General features: G+C 40.6%; 2 pseudogenes; one reads left to right on the forward strand and one right to left on the reverse strand.

The window, feature by feature from the left end:
- Window positions 1-4,368, forward strand: part of LOC102817815 — a 72,985-nt pseudogene extending 68,617 nt beyond the window's left edge.
- A 1,312-nt stretch (window positions 4,369-5,680) lies between these two features.
- Window positions 5,681-6,648, reverse strand: LOC102818184 (annotated as a pseudogene).
- Window positions 6,649-14,448: the final 7,800 nt, after the last annotated feature.

A 14,448-nucleotide genomic window follows, 5' to 3' on the forward strand; every position in this document is an offset into this window, starting at 1 on the left:
TCTTTTCTTTTGGTGGCTGTGGGTTCCCTCTGTTGGTCTGTTTCTAATTGTTGTAGATGCTGTGTTAATGTGTTGGTTTTAGGTCTTTCTTCTTTTTGGATGTGTGCATTTATGGCAATAAATTGTCCTCTCAGCACAGCTTTCACCGTGTCCCAAAGATTTTGGTATGTTGTGTTTTCGTTCTCATTTATTTCTAGAAACTTTGTGAGTTCATATTTGATTTCTTCTACTACCCAGTCGCTTTTCAGCAGGGTGTTGTTCAGTTTCCATGTATTTGTCTTGAGTTCCTTGGTTTTTCTATTGTTGATTTCTAATTTGATAGCATTGTGGTCTGAGAAGATACTTTGTCTGAAACTTGATTTTGAGCATACAAAAGTCAAAAGGTATGGAAGAAATATGGAAGTAAAATAGTTGAACAGAAAATTTCTAAACACTAATTGAGAAGACAAAGTAAAATATTATAATGAAATGCACAAAGACCTAGAGTTAGAAAGTCAAAAAGGATGAACACCCTCAGCATTTCTCAAGTTGCAAAAAAGCAAAGAAAAAAAATTCAAGCCTCAACTTTAATTACTGAAGGATTCTGAAGACATTGGTGAAAAACAAGGCTCCAGGAATTGACAGAATACAAGTTAACATCTTTCAACAAAGTGATGTAGCACTTCAGGCACTCAATCATCTATGCCTAGAAAATTGGAAGACAGCTAATGAAGAGAGCTAACTTGTAAAACTATTGGAAGACTTCCATATTTATGCCCATTAAAAAGAGAGGGGATCCAATGGGATGCAGAAATCATCAGACAATATCATTTATATCATACACAACTAAATTTTGCTGAAGATAATTAAAAAATGGTTGCAATAGCAATTCAAACCCGATTTAGAAGAAGATGTAGAACATGGGTTGTCATTGCTAATATCAGATAGATCTTGGCTGAAAGCAGAGAATACCAGAAAGATGTTTACTTGTGCTTTATTGATTATGCAAAAGATTTTGACTGTGTAGATCATGACAAAATATGGATGATATTGCAAAGACTGGGTATTTCAGAACTTAATTGTTTGTATGAGGAACTTGTAACCAGATCAAAGGGCAATTGTTAGAAGAGAATAAGGAGACACTGAGTAATTTAAAATCAGGAAAGTGTGCAACAGGGTTGTGTCCTTTTACCATACTTACTTAATCTGTATGCTGAGCAAATAATCCGAGAAGCTGGAGTATATGAAGAAGAACGTGGCAATAAGGATTGGAAGAAGTCTTGTTAACAACATGCAATACACAGATGACACAACTGTACTTGCTGAAAACAAAGAGGACTTAAGATACTTACTGATGGAAATCAGAACCACAGTCTTCAGTATGGATTGCACCTCAATATAAAGAAAAAAGAATTCTCACAAGAGGACCAACAAGACTGTTGTGATAAGCAGAGAAATGATTATAATTACCAAAGATTTAATTTTTCTTGGATCCACAATCAGCATTCATGGAAACATTCAAACAAACAAAAAAATAAACAACATATGCAAGGCTGTGGCCTTTGATGTTCATCATTAAGTACTTTAAGCCCACATCACTTTCAGCAAGAAAGGTTGTGCCATCTCCATATATTGGGTTGTTAATGAGTCTTCCTCCAATCCTGATGCCATGTTTTTCTTCATATAATCCAGCTTCTCAGATTATTTGGTCAGCATACAGATTGAATAAGTATGGTGAAAGAATGCAACCTTGATGCACACCTTTCTAAATTTTAAACCATTCAGTGTCCCCCTGTTCTATTTAAACAACTGCCTCTTTATCTCTGTACAGGTTCCTCATGAGCACAAATAAGTGCGTTCAGAATACTCTTTCTTCACAATGTTGTCCAAAGCTTGTCGTGAACCACACAATCAGAAGTCTTTGTTGCTGTTAGGTACCATTGAGTTGGTACCAACTAGTAGCGACCCTATGCATCAGAGAACAAAACACTGCCCACTCCTGTGCCAATCTCACAATAGCTGCTACATTTGAACCCATTGCTGCTGCCATTGTGCCAATCCATCTAGTTGAGGGGTCTTCCTCTTTTTCCTCTACCCTTCATGTTACCAAACATGAAATTTTTCTCCAGGTCCCTCTGGACAATATGTTCAAAGTATGAGAGATGGAAGTCTGGCCATCCTGACTTCCAAGCAGCATTCTGACTGTACTTCTTCCACACAGAGTGGTTTGTCCTTTAAGCAGTTCATGGTGCTTTTAATATTTTCCTCCAACACCATAACTCAAATGCATCAATTCTTCTACTATCTTCCTTATTAATTGTCCAGTATTCATATACACATGAAGTTATTGAAAATATCATGACTTGAATCAGGAGCACCTTAGTCCTCAAACTGACATCTTTGCTCTTCAGTACTTTAATGAAGTCTTCTACAGCAGATTTGCTTAATGCAATTTCTTGACTGCTGCTTCCATGAATGTTGATGGCTGCTCTGAGCAAAATGAAGTCTTTGACAACTTCAACCTTTTTTCCATTTATTTGAATGTTTGTTTATTGGTCCAATGGTGAGAATTATTGTTTTCTTTACATTGAGGGGCAACCACACTGAAGACTGTGGTCTTTGACCTTCATCAGTAAGTATTTTAAGTCGTCTTCACTTTCAGCAAGCAAGGTTGTATCATCAGCAAAAATTAACGAGTCTTCCCCCAATCCTGATGCTATGTTTTTTCTTCAAACAATCCAGTTTCTTGGATTATGTGCTCAGCATACAGATTGACTAAGTATGGTGAAAATATCCAACCTTAATGCACACCTTTCATAATTTTAAACCATTCAGCATTCTCTTGTTCTGTTCGAACAACTGCCTCTTGATCCTTATGAGCACATTTCTGGAATACTCATTCTCTGTCAGTTGTTCATAGCTTGTCATGATCCACCCAATCGAAAACTTTTGCATAGTCAATAAAGCACAGGTAAACATCTTTCTGATATTTTCTGCTTTCAGCCAAGATCCAGCTGACTTCAGCAATGATATCCCTCATTACATGTTCTCTTCTAAATCCGGCTTGAAATTCTGGAAGTTCTTTGTCAATGTATGTTTGCAGCCATTTTGGGATTACCTTTAGCAATATTTTACTTATATGAGATATTTATGATATTCACTTAATTTCTGCATTCCATTGGATCACCTCTCTTTAGAATGACCACAAATATAGATCTCCCCTAGTCAGCTGACCAATTAATTGTCTTCCAAATTCCTTAGCATAGATGAGTGAGTGTCTCTAGTGCTTCATCAGTTTGTTGGAAGATTTCAATTTGTATTCCATCAATTCCTGGAGCCTTTTTCTTTAGACAATATCATCATCCAGAACCCAAACTGGGATCAAAAATCCCAGTTCTAGAAGGAGGCAAGAATATGAGGAGGTAGTTGAAATTGATATGGAATTTTTCATGTTTACTTTTTTTTTTTTTTAATTCATTAAGTTTGGCACATAAGCTATGTGTCAAGTTCTGTAATGGTTACAGCTATAAAAATAGAAACAAATTGGATTTGAGGTTTTTAAATTAGAAGTCCAATTATCAGTCTTATTTCTGAGGCAAATTTTCAATAATGTTGCTTTGAGAAACATAAGAAACGCCAGCATCAAGTCAACAGTATTGTCTTGGAGTGAACTGTATTCCCTCAAATATGTCAGTATGGCTGGGTCATGATTTTTAGTGGTTTGGAAGTTATGTAATGATTAAATTGCACACATGTTGTGGTCTGATGTGATTAACCAATCATTTCTAAGGGATGACAGTGAGATGCAACACCCTTACTCAGTTCACATCCTTGATCCTATGTAATGGGAATTTCCTGGGGTATGGCCTGTATCATCTTTTATCTTACAAGAAATAAAAAGAGAGAGAATCAAACAGAGAGAGAGGAATCTCAGTAACACCAACAAAGAGGAGTTGGAAGCGGAGTGCATCCTTTGGACACAGGGGAGGACAAGGCTGGGAACCAGGCTGCACCTGACACTCTTGTTTTTTTCCCAGTGAAATTAGACTGAAGTAGCAGAAAGTAGGACTTGAAAATACTTAAATATAATCTTATTTTTCAGTGTGTACAAATGACCTTAAACCCTATGATTCTTATTTTAATTCTCTTCTGGGAAAGGCAAAGATAATTATTGGAACTTTATGCAGAAGACACAATGCTGAACCTATCAATGCTGCTGTGGGTCACTGCTGTGATGACGCCTATGCCTTCAGGAAACCATGTTTTGATGATCTACCAGCTGATGAGACTTACGTTCCTCCATCTCTATCCTTTGCCCAAATCATCAGCCTTAAAGAGGACTTGTGCAAAGTTCAGGAGAGGGAACGCCAATCTGAAAAAAAAAAGTAAGGATATTGTTTACTTTATTCTTTCCACCAAAAAGGGGGGGCAGGTATAAAGAACTCTAAACTCAGACACAGACGTAAGTATTGTTTAATGTACAGGGCAGCTAGATATTATGTTGGAAATCAAGTGGAATTTATTATACTCTGTAGTTTTGCAATAATCGCAGTCATAGTTGTCTTGTTATTGTTAAGTCCCATTAAGTTGGTTCTGATTCATGTTGTTAGGTGACCTTATGCACAATAGAATGAAACACTGCCCCTTCCTGCACCAGCCTCACAATTGTTGCTACTCCTGAACCCATTGCTGCTACCACTGTGCCAATCCATCTGATTGGGGGTCTTCCTCTTTTTCTGACCAGTACTCATATCCCTCGTTCCACGTCCTCTTCTGAATCTGGTTTGGACCTCTGGCAGTTTCCTATTAATATTGCATCTGTTTTTTAACTATCTTTAGCAAAATTTTACTTGTGTGAGATATTAATGATATGGTCTGATGATTTCCATATTCTGTTGTGTCACCTCTCTTTGGAATGGGCACACATATTAACCTCTTCCAATCAGTTATCCAGGTTGTTATTGTTGTTAAGTGCCTTCTAGTTGATTCTGACCCATAGAGACCCAGTATAGGGTTTCTGAGGAGCATCTTGTGAGCTTGAACTGCTGACCTTGCAGTGAGCAGTCCAGTGCTTATCCTACAGTGCCACTAGGGCTCCTATCAGAGCACAAGTCACCATTAAATTCAGGAATCTTCACACACAACACCCAGGTAGCCTCGCCTGGTTAGTCCCTGGGCTGTGTCTGCCATCCCTGGGCTCTGACCACATCAGACCACACTGAGAACCAGAGCTGGCCCAGCATGACTGATGTTAGATTCCTGACTCCTGGGACATCATCAGAGCAAGAGAAGTAGCCCAGGGCCTGCAAGGCTGGGAGGGTCAGCCAACTCTACTCCCCTCCACTCCCTCTGCAACTACCAGTGCCAAGGGTATCTGGTGTTGGCCCAGCTTCCTGGGCTGGGGGAATGAGAAAGGAGGAAACCCATGTTGGTATAGGCAGAAGATGGGGGCTCTGTTCTAGAAATTCTTTACAAATTCACAAGGCAGAGGCCAGACAAGCTGAAATGGAAAGTGAGGCAGGCCCAGAAGGGGTGTTGAGGTCAGTCTTCCCTTCTGCACTCTACCCTGCCTCCCATTGATGCTGGGAGTAAAAAAGGATTAGGCCCAGAACCCACCCCAACAGGAGCAGATGAGGAGCTGGAGGAGCAGGGTCACACTGGATTCACACCTGCCAAGTCCCCAACCCTAGGCTGGCTGTAGTCATATGGGGAAAGCAGGGGAAGACTCCCATTCCTGGAGCTGGGCAAGGCTCCCCAACACTGAACATGGAGCGGAGATCAGGAGGGGACCTGGTTTACAAAGCAGCCTGACTGGCAGAGTCCTGGATGGAGCAAGGGGACACTTCACTGTGTGGAAGTGGAATTTCCCCTGGACCCGGGAATAGTCCAGGCACATGTGTTCTGAGCAACAGCAATGGGGACATACAGAACTGGCTGGGCCATGGTCAGCACCCAGATAGGAAGGTTGTGCAAGTCTTCCATCCCCTCTACTGGCACCTGTGGATCTCGCAGGGTCATGAAGTCCACTCTTTTGGTGGTCCCTTTCATCAACACCTGGAGCACATCTCTTAGGATGGTTAAGGTCATCCCCAGGACCAGGATGGAGAAGAAGACGGTGCAGAAAAGGTCCATGTACTTACACTCTGGCTTGAAGTATACAATATAGGCTGCCACCAGGTTGCTCAACTGCAGAAAGTCCCCCATCACATGGACAAGGTCAGCTCAGACACTGTGGTTCTCCTGTTGTTCACTGGTGCCATGGCTGTCCCTGTGGCTGTTGTTGTTCTCATGGTCAAATGATGAAGGGTCAGTTCCATTATCATGTTCACAGCTACAGCACAGCCCTATGTGTTCAGCATGGTCACTCCCTCAATCTCATAGTCTCCAGAGACTAGCTAGTCCACTGCCATGGACACAAAGACCCGGTCACGGCCCAGATGGAAAGCACCAACAATGGGGCTCCCAGAATCTCAGCTGGCTTCCTGCCAAAGTGCATGGTCTTGGTGGCTGGCTGGGAAGAGATCCAGAGGGGGAAGAAGATGATGAGCATGCTGGCAAATTAGTGAATGAGTGGATTGTGTCAGTCATGCTTGCCAAGCAGTGTGCCATGGAGCCACCAATAACTTCTCCGATCAAGAACACCAGGTAGAAGGTAGATGTCACATACATCTGGTGGCAGACTCTATACTACTTGGGGTCAGAGAGGCTACCATGATCCCTCTAGGCACTGCAGTTGTGGTTGCTCTGGGTGGGTCTATCCTTCCTGGGGTTCGGTGAGCTTCTTGAATGCTTATCTTTTCACTTTTCAGGATGTTAGGAAAATTTTCTTCCAGAAACTCTTCAACTATCTCCTCTGTGGACTTGTGTGATTGTTCCTGTTCCGGAATGCCAATAATTCTTAAGTTATTCCTCTTCATGTTGTCCAACATGAATCTTAGGCCTTCTTCAGATTGTTTTTATCCTTTTTTGTGTTTGCTCTTCTATCTCAGTAGTGTTGAGAGATTTATCTTCTAGCTCACTAGTTCTAGCTTCTATCTTTTCAGTTCTATTCCTTTGCCCTTTCAGTGTATTGTCCATTTCTGATATTCTATTATTAATTGTTTGGACCTCTTTCTGTAGGTTTTGAATTGTTTCCAATGCTGTATCTATCTTATTCGATTGTTCCTGTAGCGCTTTCCTGACTTCTTCTTTCTCAACTCCATTATATAGTGTTTTGATACATTTTATAATCATTTTTCTGAATTCCGTCTCAGGCATTTCCAAAGACTGCCCATCTTCCAGTATGCAGTGTAGGTCTATTTCCAGCTCATTTGCCTCAGTCACTTTATCTTTTTTCTGGACATGTGCAGATATGGACATCTGCTTTTGTTTTTAGGGCTTATTCAGGGGTTATCTGTGGCCTTAATACTTAGATTGGTGTGTTTTTTTAGTATTTTTTATACTTTCTGATTGCCTCCGGGTAGATGTGATCAGGAAATGGACTTCCCTTTTCACTCTTCTTCTTGCAAAATTTCAAGGTGCCACTGTTGGTCGTTTTGATGTAACTTAGGATTTAAATTTTGGCCTATTTCCTTTATAGTCTGCTTGTCCTGCTCCACAATCCCCGTAATGGCCTTTTTTCCAGTTACAAACAGTTCAGGGTTGGCTGTGGCCGTTTGGTTTTAAGTGGAAACTGTCTGATTCAATTTTGAGGAGATTTGTGTGCATACATAGTAGAACCCTCTGAGGGTGGGGTTGGGATGTCCACTAGCTCAGGCACCCCTATAGTCACCAGAATGGGGGTGTGCAGACAGCAAGGGACCAATGAACAGATACCAAAAGAAAAGAATGTCCACACCTTTATCTCCATGGTTCTGTCAGATGTTCATGGCTGCTCTTATCCTTCCCTGGTTTGGTCTCACCCAAGATGGCGACTCCTGGAGCAGCTGAGCATCTTGAATTAGAAACCAATGGATTTCTTGCTTCTGCTACAAATTCCCCTAGCTGTAAGCCTTCCAACCTTCTAAATATTCCTTTATATGTGGTTCAGAGTTCTGAGACCATCCCCTGAGCCTGCTTGGTCCTATATTCTGTGTTGCTGCTGACTGAGCTCCTTATTGCACTTCCACCTGATCTGCCATCTTGTTTGTGCTCCCCTTTGTGTCTTCTTAATGACCTTTTGCTTTCTTCCTGTATGATGTTCTTGATGTCATCCCACAATTGTCTGGTCTTCTGTCATTAATGTCTAATTCATCAAATCTGTTTTGAGGCTATCTCTAAATTCACGTGGGATATGTTAAAAAGTCATGGTTTGGTTCTCATGGACTTGTTTTAATTGTTTTCAGCTTCAGCCTGAACTTGCATGTGAGCAATTGATGGTTTGTTCCATAGTCTGCCCCTAGCCTTGTTTTGGCTGATGATATGGAGTCTTTCCATCATCTCCTTCCACAGATACAGTCAGTTTGCTTTTTGTGTATTCCAATTGGTGAGGTCCACATGTATAGTTGTCTTTAGTTTAAATTCATAGCCACCCTGTATAGGGTTTCCAAAGAGTCATTGTTGAGTTTGAACTGCCAACCTTGTGGTTCAAATCGATCTTGCAGTCCAGTGTTTATCCTATAGCACCACACCAGGACTCCTATCATGGTTGTTGTTGTTGCTGTCCCAATTTTATCTCTGTTAATGATGGTAGGCATTGGGCTGCTAATCACAAGACTGGAAGGTCAACTGATCCATAGGAGAAAGATTAAACTGTCTGCTCCCATAACGATTTACAGCCTTGAAAAACCTATACAGGCTTACTATGAGTTGGACTTGATTTGGTGACAGAAGGTCTGGTGTTTTATTTAGTTTTGCTTTTTAGTTTTATTGTTTTTATGGTATTGAAACACAATGATGAGAAAATATTGACAGAGTAGTACACTATGGAGTGTATTTTTCCTAAAATGTGAGTTAGGTACATTGTTGTTGTTTAGTGCTGTTGAGATGAGTCTGACTTATAGTAACCTAGTATAGGATTTCTGAGGAGCAGCTGGCAGGTGAACTGCCAACTTTGTAATGCATAGTCTGGTGCTTGTCCTATAGTGCCACACCAAAAATCCATGGTACATTAGTGCTATAAAATATGTTATTATGTGATTAAATTAAGTTATGTGATTAAATAAGTTTGTTGTTGTTGTCAAGTGCCTTCAAGTCAATTCTGACCCATAGCAACCCTGTATAGGAGTTCCAAGGAGCAGCTGGTGAGCTTGAACCACCGACCTTGCAGTTTAGGAGTACTATATTTCATTTTTCCTCTTAGAAATTGACACCTTGCATTAACAATGGAAGTCAGACAGTCCTGCAACAAATTCAACTGTTTAGCTTGTTTTAATCCAGACTCATTGGGGCCACAGAACTTAATAAGATTCTGCAAGATGAACATGCTGGGACATGACTTTAGAAGCTTTCCATTAGTGTGATGTTTATTGGCTCAAAGTATATAATTACATTCTCCACCACTTTACCACTCTTCTAGGAGTGTTTGTTTTATCTGTTTGGAAAGACAGTGATTAGAAGACAGAACCAGCTAGGTGACAATGTAAAGTCTGTCAAGTCAACTTTTTCATCCCTTGATTTCCTTCTGACTTTTTTTTTGTTGTTGTTGTTATACAATTTTCTGCACCACTATGACATTTATGGAGTCCTTATGTGGCACTGTAAGATAAGCACTGGCCTGCTAATGACAAGTTTGGTTGTTCAGATCTAAACAATTGATCCTTACAAAACCTATAGGGTTGCTATGAGTTGGAATCTACTGAACAGTACAACAACTGAGTCTTTGGAGTAACTTATCAGAATATAGGAAAACAGAATATTACTATAAACTCACAGTATAGAAAGTATACATATGATACAAAATATGTATTTTCTGGAGTTCTGGTGAACCGTGGTCATCAGTTCAAATCCACCAATTGCTCCTTGGAAACCCTATATGGGGTCGCTATAAGCCGGAACTGACTCAAAGGCACACAACAACAACATATCTCTTTTAAAGAATACTGGTGGCACAGTAGGTTAAACATTGGGCTGCTAATCAAAAGGTTTGGAAGGGAGATAGATGAGATTTTCTGTTCCTATAAAGATTTTGCAACGTTTCCATGGTCATAAACAGAAACTCAATATTAACTAAACACAAATTTCCCTTTCCTTCTGTTCCTAGTGACAACTGTCAACTTTTATCTCTATATTATCTAGGGTGGTTTTCATGTCAGTGAAATAATACAATATTTATCTTTTTGTAATGGAGCTATTGCTTTAAAGAGGAAAGAGAAATAGGTTGGAAGCAAAAAGGGAACAAGGTGCTAAGTTAAGTGGTGTTCAAGTAGCAGTAACCTTCTCTTGAAAGGTTTTAGGGCAAACTATCCTCAGGGGAGCCTTAGGTTTCATATACAGGAAGAAGAGAAGTTCAGAGATGAGTCTGTGTAAGAGACTTTTCTGATGCATAAGCCACAATTTACCATGGAAATAGACGCAGAGATAGGGTGGTAGGAAGAGAAGGCAATGGGTCTGATTAGGGATGTAGAGTGCATTGGTATGGTGGCAGATGATCTGGAAGTCTAAGAGTTTGACAGTGACTGAGGTAGAGGAGACATGATGAGCTTGGCCCTAGAAGTATAACACCCAGAATGCCCAGTGTTGGAGAAGATGGTCTTCTAGTTGGCTGCCAAGAGCACTAGGCAAATAAGACCTCCCAAGAGGCTGAACTTTCCCCTAATTCATCTTATTCCATAGATTGATTGCATGAAATACTTTGTACAGTGAAGCCTGTGAGAGCTGGAACTCAGCAGAACTTCCTTGTTTTTCTGGGTCTTGAAAGTTTTGTTGCCCTTGACAGGGTACAGTCTTACCACTTTTCTATCACTTGTTTTAGTAGAAAATATTTGAGTTCTCCTTCTCTGACAGATTTTTCACGTCTACAAGTTCTGATTTTCACAGGTTTTGCTGTATCAGGTCTTAGAAAAGAGGCTACTTATTTTGCTGGTGCAGACAAAGCTTCTTTCTTAGCAGCATCGATCAACCACCTCTCCATTTCTACCTGACTCTTTAGCCTGTAGCTAACACATTGCCATGGCCCAGGCATTCTCCCTTGGAAAGACCCAGGCTGATGATAGATGTTTTTTTTTGTTTTTGTTTTGTTTTGTTTTGGCTAGAGATGACTGCTGTAGGAAAAGTCAAAGAGTGAAATGTAGTCTTCCCTGAACAAGCACCTGTGAACATTCCATCTCTAAGAGTGGGGCAGTTTCTTTGCAGTGGCCATCTACCTTTCCTTCTCTCTTCACATACCCCTGCTGTTGCCCTCAATAGAAAACAAGGCCTAGTCCTCATTGTTCTTCTCCCTCAAGATCACCAGCAATAGAAGCTTATTTCTTATTCATTTATTTGTGTGAAGATTTGATCTTTCAAAGCAGGATCTAAATAATATTAGCCCAATGATATTATCTTGCCAAGGAAGTGAAAGTTTTTGTAGCCCTAGAGAGAACATATTCTTGTGGTAAGTGCAAGGTTGTTGCTTACTGTGTTTTATCACAGTACTTGCAATTCATGCACCAGCTGACTCTAAGTCCTTTCTTCTTTCCTAAAATAAGCAGATCATTAATTTCCAAAGAAGTACCCAAAGATCATTCCAACATTTATTTAATCATGTCTACTTTAGCCTGGGTTTGGTGGGAAAAAGGAAAAAGCAGCCCAGAGTACAGGTTTTACTTTCTCTTGAGAAAGTTCCCTGGGTGTAGTTAGACCCCATGTTAAATATCGTATAAAGGCCATGCCACTAAGTCTTCATCAAAATTTTATGAGATGAATACTATTATTAACTCCACTTTTATAATAAGGAAATTGAGACTGAAAGATCAATGAATCTGATATAGGGTTATGCAGCAAGTATTTATGTTGATGAGCTGAGATTTGATCCCAAGTTATTGGACTTAAAGTGTATATGCTTAACTAGCACCATAAGGCTGCTGTTGTTGTTAAGTACTGTTGAGTGGGATTCGACCCATAGTGACCCTCTATAGGGTTTCTGAGGAGGGTTGGTGAGTTTGAACCACAGACCCTGCAGTTCAAACCGACTTTGAGGTTGAGTGCTTATCCTACAGCACAAAGTAGTTATAATACTGAGCTTAATAAATTTTTTTGAAAAATGAAGTTCTTCGTGTAAGGACTAGAAAATGGAGAGTGTGAATCGTTAAGAAGCTGTCTATTCCAGTAAGTTTACCATGTTCTCTGTTCAGAGAAATCCACGGCATACAGACAGTGAATTCGAGTTTCTGGAATGTTCTGGGAGGTTCCAGGTCAGACTGGAAATGGGCCTTCAACTTCTCTCCAGTTAGTGGCAAGAGCTCTGTCAATAGCTTTCTTTCACTCCTATATAATTCTGGTTGGCCATTACAGTGTGGATCCACAAAGAAATAAAAACCCCAACAAAATAGAACCAAAAAACAAGTGGAGGGGCACATGGAGGAGAAAGAAGAAATTTAGCAGGGTAATAAAGAGAAAGTAGGAATCAGAAATCTAGAAATCATGGAGTAAACTGCAAGTGTAAGACAGAGAAAATAAAAAGGAAATAGAAACTCAAATGAAAAGAAAGATCCAATTAAGAATAATGAGTTGAAATGTTAAGTTTTAAAATACAGTAGCATGTGCATAAAGTGAAATAATTGATAAAAAAAGACAACTGATGGAAATAAAAAGACTAATAATAAAGGATGAATACCATACAAATGAAAAATCGAAAACAAATGGATGATATTGAGGATTAAAAACAGGATTTAGGATTTTCAAAGATAAATTACAAATCCGAGAAGAAAATAAGTAGAAAGGATTAGGGGAAATGTTTGTAAATAAAGTGAATTTGGTAATAAGCGAAATCAGGATACTGAAGGATGAAGTGGGAAGAGAGAAAAATCTATTGCGCAGAATAAAGTTGGTAAAGAGCTGGTAGGCCTTCCAGCCCCGCCGGGGAAGATGTGGCAGCTTTTACATCTGGGATGTAAGTGAAAGTGATGGGACGTCATGATATTCTGGCCCTATACAGCATTTCTACAGCTTCTGACTTCTGATCAAGGGAGACTTTTCTTTCTTTTTCTTTTCTTCTTCTTGCCTGTAGCCCTCTGTTGAGGATGCTCCTCTGGGTCTAGTAACTCCGGGTTGATCTGGAAACTTTGCTGTCGTGCTAGTCTTCCCTCTACTGGTCCCTCGGGGGAAGCACACCCAGAAACCAGCTGTCCAAGCCGGAGGAGAAACTAGAAAGGTTATGAATGATTGAGACAAACGGTGACAAACGGGAGGGGCTTTCAGAGATGATGCTAAAGAGCCTGAGCTGGGCTCTTTATTTTTTTTCAATAACCTCATGGCCGGCGTCTTACCTCGACATAGTTGTGTTGTTCACGAGGGTTTGGTTCACGAGGAGGGGAGATCCAGTGGCCATAGGGATAGCGAAAGAATACACAGACAAACAGAAGAAGGGAGACAATGAGGCACCCCAAAGCCAGGGTGGATACATTACTGGTGGGCAGGCTTGGGACTACAGGCATCATGGCCTCTGGCAGGCAGCAACTCACTGCCCTGCAATCTTTACTGCATGCCTTCTAACCTGTAATGCACACCTGGGGAGGTTCAGGCCTCTGATTTATTCAGGGGAGGAGCTTCACACCAAGCGGGAGGGATCTTTACAGAAGAAGAATGGTATTATTCAGACAAGACAATCTTTAAGATAAGTTAAGCCAGTAAACCTTACTTAAACCAATATTCCTTTCTTCCTTACTGGGTTTAACCTTCACTTGGATCAAACTGATTGAACCCAGGGTGGTCCCCTGGCATTGTCCCCATTGTCCTTAATCCCGCATTCCCAGAATTTACCACTCCACCCCAAGTGAATATACCCCGGGCAGTTCCTCTCCAGAGCCTCCCTGCTTAATCCCAGTAAACCTGTCCTTGTTCGTCCTCTGAGGAAGTTTTACTGCCTTGGTTCTAGGGGGAAAATCTTGACCTTAGAAACTTAGGGGAACATTGCATTTCTCTGTGGACATTCAGGGCTCATGTTCGGAATTAAATAAATATGACTAAACAATTTGATGAAAAACAATTTGCTATTAACTGCCAAGTGGCTTCATTTGTTACACTCGGGCCTATAGGGCCTCGAACCTCTGCACGGTCTGCAACACCTCATATTTTTTTCAATAACCTCATATGCATGTGAAAGCTGGACCGTGAATAAGGAAGACCGTAGAATTGATGCCTTTGAGTTATGATGTTGGAGGAGAATACTAAAAGTGCCATGGGCTGCCAAAAGAAGCAATGGATCTGTTTTGAATGAAGTGCAGCCAGAGTGCTCCTTAGAGGCCCAGATGGCCAAACTTGGTCTCTCATACTTTGGACATATTGTCAGGAGGGAACAGTCACTGGAGAAGGATGCCATGTTTGGTAAGATGGAGGGTCAGAGAAAAAGAG

This window comes from Chrysochloris asiatica, unplaced genomic scaffold (assembly GCF_000296735.1).
Source record: "Chrysochloris asiatica unplaced genomic scaffold, ChrAsi1.0 scaffold00169, whole genome shotgun sequence".
In the NCBI taxonomy this organism is placed as follows: domain Eukaryota; kingdom Metazoa; phylum Chordata; class Mammalia; order Afrosoricida; family Chrysochloridae; genus Chrysochloris; species Chrysochloris asiatica.